This window comes from Canis aureus, chromosome 1 (assembly GCF_053574225.1).
Source record: "Canis aureus isolate CA01 chromosome 1, VMU_Caureus_v.1.0, whole genome shotgun sequence".
Lineage (NCBI taxonomy): Eukaryota > Metazoa > Chordata > Mammalia > Carnivora > Canidae > Canis > Canis aureus.
The window spans coordinates 12,308,340-12,317,289 of record NC_135611.1 but is presented as its reverse complement, the minus strand read 5'-3'; positions in this window follow the sequence as shown (position 1 = coordinate 12,317,289).

Below are 8,950 nucleotides of genomic sequence, written 5' to 3'. Positions count from 1 at the left end.
TATATTTTGTTAAAGCTTATGACCTCAGATTATACTATTTTATTATTTATTTATTACTTTTAGATACCAAATCAACTATTTCTCCTCACACATTAAATGACTGGATTCCTTTCCACCACTTCTGGGATCATTCCTGAGAACTTCAACATCACAAGGGGAGCCTGATACAGGACTCGATCCCAGGACCCTGGGATCAGGACCTGAGCCAAAGGCAGATGCTCAACTACTGAGCCAACAAGGTACCCCTACTCTTTCTATACAATAGCCAGAATGGCCTTCTAATGTACAGCAGATCATGTAACTCTACTACATACAACTCTCCTGTGATCTTGTAATCATTCCAAGTGAAATTCCATATCTTTATCATGGCTTACAAGCCTCTCATGACTTGGTCTTTTCTTTTACAACTATAACTACCCTGTCTCCTAAATATAATCCAGCCACGTTGGTCTTCTTTTTGTTTCCTGTTCTAGCCAAATTTGAGACACTCTACCTTTGGACAGATCTTTCTCAGTTCTGCCTTCTTAAGTCAAATGCCAATCAAATCAGGTAACTGTTTAAGAAGTAGATAGGGCTACATAAGCTAAGGTAACCAGGGATTGCTTCTGTGTCACTTAGTTTCATTGACTTGTACCTACCTGATATTGTCTTACTCACCAATTTACTTTCTTCCTGTCTCTTTCTTCCCAACTGGAATATATGCTTCAGGAGAAAAAGGCCATTGTCAATATTGCTGATTGCTGAAGCCTCATACAACTTAGAATACCTAGTACATAGGATGGGTACAGTATGTATTTAATCAATGAACCAAATAAATTAACATAATTGTGACTATTTTCTCATTCTAGGATCAAGTTAAGGTTTTGTTCTAGAGTTTCAAGACTTTTAACACCAATTTATCTTTATAATTTATTTTAATTTGATAAGCTCAATAGAAGTAAATGAATAGATCCAGATTCCTAGAATTTCCTAAAAAAAGCAACCAAGAAAATGCAGAAATACCAAATGATGAATGCCACGTCTACCAAGCTGACTCTTCTCATTCAAATTTCAGATATGGCTGATGTTTCCTGAATTTCTTAACAGTTGTGTATCTTTGTCCTTGCCAGAAGTACTCTATGGCATTAAGCCTCAGCATCTATTTGCCATGGTGGCCCTTATACCTTTTATCATAAATGGCAGTTCTTCTTCTAATATCTGGCTCTCCTTTCCTTACCTGGGGCTTCTCAACTCATTCAGCCTGTAGCTACTTTATCTTCTTTGAACTGACTCTAATGTTCAGTTTCTCATCCTAGCACCACTGACATGTAAGGTAGACAATCATCCCTTATGGGAGGGGCCTTTCCTCTGTATTCTAAAATGTTTAGCAGCATCTCTGGTCTCTTCCCATTAGATGCCAATAGCACCCTCCCCAGCTGGGGCAACTAAAAATGTTTCCAGTTATGTCTAACTTTCTCTTGGGGCAAAATCACTACCCACACCCCCAAATGAGAGACATTGTTCTAGTGGACAACTCACACAAGGAGAATTTGTAGAAAATAATTCTTCCCTTGACTTCCGTGGACTGATTCTTTCTTATTTCCTATCTACCCGCCTGCCCCTTCTTTGTTTTCTAAGGGAAATGATGTCCTAGAGTTCCTCAGTGTTCAAACTTATGTTTTTCTCTTTTCATCCTATATAACTCCTAGGAAATCTGGTCATTCATAACTTCAATATTAACTTCAAAGCTGCTTTCTCAGGAAAGATCCCAAAAGCCCCAATACCCAGGGCGTGTGTCTTTGTTACACACTCTTAGAAGAGGCTGTTGCTTCCCTTCAGAGCACTTAACTCAAATTGTAAGTCTTATGTAATACAGTCATAACTGTAATACTATTTTTATTAATATATTTCTCTCACATAAGACTATAAGCTCCCTGAGTGCTGGAGCAATTATATATTTTGTTTGCCATGTATTTCAGGAGAGCTTAAAGATACTAAATTGAGACCTAAGAACAAGATGGGTTTCTCCATGTTAGACATAAAACATACTCTTAAGTAGTCATATTAACTAAGATTATTTCTGACAAAACTCAGTTATTTTCAGTAAACCCAGTGAGTTCCAAGTATGCACGGACAGATATTCAAGTATGCTAATGGCCGGCATTGTGAGCACAGCTCATACTCTGACAACATGCTTACCTACTGAGAAATATTTATTATGGCTCAAGCTGTATTACTTGAGCTTTTTACCTTATCTTAATATAAGCTGAATTCAGCACTGCACAGCCTCCAAGTGAACTTGTAAGGTGAAAGCAAATCTAAAGGATAGTCCTGAACCTTCCTTAATGCCTTATCTTACTACAAAGAAACCAATACGCCTCAAATATAATTGCTAAACATGACAATTATTTTCATGTGAGGTGTTACTAGCTACATACCATTACCATCAGAAAGAAGAATGGAAATGAAACTTAACCAGAGATCAAAATTATTTCATCCATTTAATAAATACTAATTGAGGGCTGGTTATTTGTCAGGCACTCTATTAGGCTCTGGGATACAACAATGAGCAAATTAAAAAAATTAAAATTAAAAATATTTATTCTCAAGGACTGTCTCCACCAATAACTCATAGTGAAGTTATATAGCTGAGTGACCTTTTTTGTTGTTCTGTTCTTCAGTTTTCTCACTTATAACATAAACATTAATATTCCTAACTTGCATTGCTCTTGGAAATGCTGAATCTTATAAAAATTAAATATAAATTTTATGTAAAATTATATTTCATAATTGTAGTGCTCAGAAGAAAAGATGTATAAAATAGTAGTACTTTTTTCTTTGTTTGTTTAATTTTTGGATGATTTCTAAGTTCTGTTCCAAATCTACACTTGAGAATCTGAGCTATGTACTAAATGTGGGAAAATGCCATGATCCTAACTCTCTTCTGTACTATTACCATAAATAAATTTAGACTGAAAATATAAGACCTTCCTCAAAGTATTTGACATAATTATGATTTTATTCATATCTAATATAAACAAAAGTAATAATCGTTTTGCAACTAAAGATTTTATTTATTTGATTATTTTTAGAATAGTAAGATTTAAAATTCAGTCATAGGGATGGCTGCACTTCTGGTATAGAGGGGTAAACTTCTAAAAATGATTCTCTTACAACTATGTACAGGCATCTATCTCATAAAAGCAGCACTCACTCCAAGGTCTTGTAAGTACAGGGTTCTGCACTTGACAGCACCAAGATCTCCCCTAAATTTTGCAACCTCAGGTGTCTTGTTGTCCCATCTACTCTTTTTTTAAAATAGCTCTTTGATATACAATGTTATATTAGTATATACTAATTATGCTATATCCTATATTACCTAATCCACTCATTTATTTTACTCACTTTTATTTTTTGTTTTATTTTTCAAGTTTTTATTTAAATTCCAGTTAATGGGACGCATAGGTGTCTCAGCGGTTGCCTTTGCCTCAGGATGTGACCTCGGAGTCATGATCAAGTCCCACACTAGGCTCCCTACATGGAGCCTGCTTCTCCCTCTGCCTGTGTCTCTGCCTCTCTCTCTGTGTATCTCTCAGGAATAAGTAAATAAAATCTTTAAAAATAAAAATAAAAAATAAATTCCAGTTAGTGAAAACACAGTGTACTATTAGTTTCACGTGTAGAATTTAGTGATTCATCACTTGCATATAATACCCAGTGCTCATCACATGTGCCCTCCTTAACCCATCAACCTTACTCTTAATATTTCTACTCAGCTTGGTGTTTATTAGTCCATGCAATCAAGCAGGAAGTACATGTGAAAGTCACAAAGATTGGAGAGGGAGAATAAAACTATTATTTGTCAATGATTAGTTATGTATGTATACATGCCTAAGAAATTATTAGAAATAATAAATGAATTATATAAGGTTGACAATTGCAAGGGCAACATAATAAATGGTTGTGCTTTTACCTAATAGCAGTAAGCTAATGAAAAATGTCATAAATGTATCATTTACATTGCCCTCACAAAATACAAAATGTATAACAAGTATGAGGCAGATACACTGAAGATGGGGAAACATTGCTGAGAGAAATTAAAGAAGACAAATAAATGGAAAATATGTCACCTTCATGACTACATGATTTAATGTTGTTAGGTTAGCAGTACTTTCTGAATTAATCTATAGTTTCAACAAAATTACAATCAAAATCTCAGCAGGAGTTTTTGAAAAAAAATAATGATCATATTCAAAAATTAATAGAAAAATAAAAAGGGCCTAAGTAGTGTAAATAATCTTTAAAAAGCTGAGTAAATTTGTAGGACTATATTACTTTATTTCAAGACTTTCTCAGAATATACAAAAATTGGGAGACCTATATATATGTAAAAATAGATAAATCAATGTGCTTTATACCTCAATAAACAAAAAAACAGAAAAACAATTAGAAAATAGGAAAAACAGCTGTCAGGATAAATACAAATTAAAAATAAGAGGCTTCATTTTCCCTGTTGTAAATTAGGGAAGAGATTTCTCACCGCTCTTTTTTCTTAGAGCATTCACTTTAGAAAACTTGTAATTATAACTTCTTTCTCAGTCTCTTTGAAATGTATGTAAATCATTTCAAAAGCTAAATAAGCCTCTCACCAGCTTAGCAACCTGGGAATATCTTCCTCAAAGACCTGGGAACCAACTCTTTGAAATGTCATCATCAAAGAAGATAACACCCTAGTTTCTGTGGGAGGAAGGAGCCTCACTAGGGCTAAGGCCTTGCGCCAAAAGTACCTTCTGTCTTAAAGATAGGAGATATGAAAGAAACAGGTGAATTATACTGATACTTTCATTAGGTCAAGAATTATTGCTCATACATGGCTGTAAACTGCAATTTACTGAGTTCTTCTACATGCACAGTGGTAAAATTTAAACTTCCTTCCAAATCCCACCTGTCTTAACCTCCATCCTTTCTGAAGTAAATTAATTATAGAATAGAGTATGTGAGGGTCTTTCAGGTGAGACTGTAAAACCAAGGTCTTGTCTGCCGTGTGTGGATATTAAACATCCCCTGGCACTCTTTTACAAAAATAGAGTTAATCCTGGTGTGACCTTGATCAAATGTCTTTTTTTCTCTTCCATTTGTGGATTGTAGCAGGGTTTAATAGCAGGTCATTAAATTCCGTTATCATGCCACCGTTATTTTCACACAAGTTAGTAAGTCTTAAAGAAAATCTAGGTATCAATCACAATTAGAAAAATGAATACCTTATACTGGTTTCTTATGCAGCATTTAATAAAGTGCTACAATGTTATATATATGCTATATATATGTTACATATGTACATATTTGTATATTTACACCCTATGTAATATATATGTATAATTATGATAGCTAGAGAGGTAAGAAATGTATCAAATACCCACTTAACTATAATCTCTCCATAAATGGAAGTTGTTCATTCAATAAATAGTTTTATATTTAATAAAAATAATAATTAGCTATGCAGATTTGATTTAGTCCAATATATAAGGTTAATACATATAATAGAATAATATCCATATTTTGAAGGAAGATGAAACACCACCCAACAAAGTAATTGAATATCCTTTTTGTGAGTTGGGAAGATAGAACATCTCAAATATTAAATGATCTACGATCAGCAAATCTGTGATTTTAGGCAATAGACAATTTTAATTTTCCCAAATTTCAAAAAATATAAGTAGAGACTATCTGCTTTAAACAGAACAATCAAATCTTAAAGTGTATGCCTCTGATGCATGAAAGATGATCTACAAAGCTACATTTTTTTAATGGTCAGTAAATCAATAAAGTTTTCAAGTTTTCAGGAGTTCATCCGTTCATTTGTCAAATCACATTACATTCTTACTTAATTTAGTAGACATGGTACTGTGCATAATTACAAACTGTATCCATAAAAGATAGAAAGTATAATTTGGAAATAATAGCATCGCTGAACCACATGGTTTTAGTTTTTATTTAAAGCCATCACTAGAAATTGGAAGTTTGCAACAACTTGATGAAGAATTACAAAATTTTTTTCATGAAGTTACTTCATTAGTATTTATTCTACAATGTTTATTGCACACTTTTTTGGATTAAAAAGTTTCAACTTGGTTATAAAATGTAAACGCCCTCATGTTGATTAAGCATTCTTGTAGTATAGGCAATATATCATGCATTCAGTAGAATTTACTTTTTCTTACTTGAAATATTGTTATTCATTATTCTTAATTTCCTTACAATTTCCTTTTTCTCACTACAATTATAATAAGGTGTTCAAAAGAAGCATAGAGATGAGTTATGGATTTCCACTGGCAATTTTACAAGGACCTTTGCAAGTGGTAATAGAGTGCAGACTCAAACTTTATTCTGTTAAAATCTCTATAATTTATATTAAAGATCAAACTGAAACTATTTTGTGTTAAATAAGTTGTATAATAAATGACATTTGGTCAAAGGCAGCAAACCTCTGATCCAACCTTTTACGGTATGCTGAAGAGTCATATAATTATAGGCTCACGATTTGGGATTAGATAGAAAAAAAGAAAGATGCATCATGGCTTTTGGCTTCCTATCACCTGCTGCATTCAGCTCAGCAAGTTTGCAGGAACTAAAATCTATGTTCCATTTTATAAAGAAACCTTTTCTATGTCTCACTAAAGTATCCTTTTTACACCAAATCTTCATATACATTATTATAAATTTTAGGGTGGCTTGAAAGAAAAGATACATATAGTAACTGCTTGGTGATTTCATTCAAGAAAGGAAAGCCTAGGTGATACAATAGGAGGTACATAACCTTTGAACTTTCTTCCCCCAGATACCCATGTAACCTGTTTCTGCCATCAAACTGTTGTTCCTAAACTACCATCATCCCTGTAAAGCTTTGTCTAATGTTTTTATTTAAATTCGGAGCACACCACCCACCAATTCATACTCTTTGTCCTGCCTTTTTCCCCTCATTTGTCACCATTTGATAAACTAAATGTTTTTAAATGTTCTTCTCCATTAAAATATATACTCCATGAAGGCAGGGTTTCACAGATACATGGTGGATGAGTCTATCCTCTTTCCTGCTTGATCTGTCATGACCAAAAGACTGGTTCTAGAGTCTCCAATTATAAATCACTATTATTATAATAATGATTTGTCTATTGCTTCTCGCAGCATCAATTAATTTTTGCTGCAACCTAACACACATGTGGTTAAGAATGTCTTCTTGGAGAATCAGCTCCTTCTATTATTATGTAAAGCCTCCATATATTCTGGACGCTTTTCCATTTTCTGCAGACTTCTTTGTCTGAAATTGTAATAGCTACTCAAACTATCCTTTGATTAGTGTGAACATGATATTTCTCTACCCTTTAACATATCTGGTCTTTATATTTAATGCAGGTTTCTTGTAGAAAACATAGTTAAAGTCTTTTTTTAATCAGTTCTGAAAATCTGTCTTTGAATCAGTATAGTTAGAGCCCTCAGATTTACAGCAATTATTGATCTAGTTGAATTAATATTTTATCCTTTTGGCAATGTTTTCCATTCATTGCATATATTGGTTGTTTCGTTTTTCACTTCATTTCTGGTGGTCTTTTGGTTTAGTTGAGCTTTTAGTTTGATGCCATATTATCTCCTCTTTCAACACATCGATTGTACTTAATGACTGGACTCCCTATATCTTACAATATATATTTTTTACTAATCTGATCCCACTTTCTAATAACACTAGTCTGCTTCACATATAATATGGGTAGTTTATAAGGGAATATCCTCAATTTCTCACTTCCATACGTATGGCCTTGCTGTCACTCATTTCATTTATCCATTCAATACCATAATACATTGTTAATACAATTACTTTAAACTAATATCTATCTTTTAGATCAGTTAAGAAAAGGACAAATAAAAGATATTATTTTAGCTTGATTTATTCCTCCTCCACCACTCTTTCCTTATTTGATCTTAACTTCTTACCTATCATTATCCTCCCTAAATTCTTTTTTTTTTAAGACTTTATTCATGAGAGACAGAGATACACACACACACACACACACACACGAGAGAGAGAGAGAGAGAGAGAGAGAGAGACAGGCAGAGGGAGAAGCAGGCTCCATGCAGGGAGCCTGATGTGGGACTCGATACCAGGTCTCCAGGATCACACCCTGGGCCGAAGGCAGGCACTAAACCGCTGAGCCACTCAGAGATCCCCTAGATTCTTTTTTTAAAGTATGTCCTACGAAACGGTCTGCTGGCTGGCAATGAGTTCCCTCGGTTTTTGTTCATCTGCAAAATTCCTTACTTCTCTTTCACTTATGAAGAATAATTTTTCTAGATATAGAATCCTTGCTTGATAATTTTTCATTCAACATAGTAAATATTCACTACCTTATTTTCTCAACTGCAGTTTGTAAAGAGAAATCTACTGTAACTCTCATCCTTGTTATTTCATGGGGAAAATGCATTTTCCCCTCTGGCTTTGTTCAGGATATTTTTCTTTGCCTTTGTTTTTTCTGCAATCTTAATATGATATGCTTAGATACAATTATTTCAAATTATATTGTTGATTTTCCCTGTGAATTAAGTTCTTTAGCTTGAGAAGAATTGTTGATTTTAAGGTTGTTTTATTTTGTTTGCTTGTTACTTTCCTTGTTTTAAATATGGGAGTGACATCTATTAAGCTCTTTTCATTTCAGAGCTGAAATGTATCTTTTTTAATAGCCGTAAAGAGGGTGAATAGTATTATGTTCACATTTCCCATATCACAGAAACAAGAACTTACATCTCACTCACAGACCATGAGCATTCTACAATGAGGTAAACCTCACAATATAATATGCTACATTTTATTTTATTTTTTTTAGGATTTTTAATTTATTCATTAGAGAAAGAGAGAGAGAGAGAGCGTGCACATGAACAGGGGTAATAGGAAGAGGGAGAAAAGAAGCAGACTCCCTGC